Raw genomic sequence first — 950 nt, 5'->3', positions numbered from 1 at the left:
AAGGCCAAGGACAGGCTAGGTTCGTGTTCGGGGGCGGGGCGAGACGGTGGCCCAGCGTGATTGGCAGGGAACCGAAAAGTGATTGGGAGAAGGCGGGACTTGGGAGGAGGAGGCAAAGGGGAGGCGGGGCCAGTGAGGGGCAGGCCTACAGAAGGTTTCGGCAGAGCGAAAGCTGCGGAAGGACGGGAAAGAAAGAAAACTAGAGAAACTTTGGACTTGATCTGGGGAAAGCTGGAGAGGCTAGGAAATGGGGAGGCTTCTAGACAGAAGGGAAAAGGAAGACACTAATGTCATCTCAGAAGCATCCTTCCCCAACACCATACCCACCAAACCTGCTTGGCTGTCTCTCCTTTACCTTCTCTGAAGAAGGCTAGGGAAGGTCTCTGAGTGATTCGGTAGACATGGAGGTAAGATGGACAGAGCAGAAATGCTTGAAAATCTCAGGGGTCAGATGCTAGAGCAATATTGCATTCGTTCTGTTATGCACTTTAAAACATTTTTCTGAGACGAGGTCCATGGGATTTCCCAGAAAGCCAAAGGGTCCCTCTCACAAAAAAGATTAAGAAACCTAATCCATAATGGTATTTTGCCCCCTGGATGGTGGAAGATGATCTAAAAAGGTATCATGGTGTCCATCCAAGATTTCTGCTGGTTGCATAATTTTGGTCTTTTGCAACTCAAAGACCTTTTTGTTCCCTCAAGTCCCTTCGATGTTACTATATTTCTTACCACCAGGCTGCATTTTGGTTTGGATAAAGTAGACAGCTTAAACATCAATCAGTGTAACAGTACATGGGTGCCAGTAAACTCTGGCAACCCATGTTTCCTAATCTGTAAAATGGGGTAAAATTGTGCAACCAGTTAGAATTGAGGAGGTGACTACATAAAATAAACATAGAACATGTTTGCGCAGTGCCTATCAAAGTAAATGTTCATTAAAATGCCCACTT

This window comes from Balaenoptera ricei, chromosome 20 (genome assembly GCF_028023285.1).
Source record: "Balaenoptera ricei isolate mBalRic1 chromosome 20, mBalRic1.hap2, whole genome shotgun sequence".
NCBI lineage: Eukaryota > Metazoa > Chordata > Mammalia > Artiodactyla > Balaenopteridae > Balaenoptera > Balaenoptera ricei.
Note: the sequence above shows the minus strand (reverse complement) of the source record.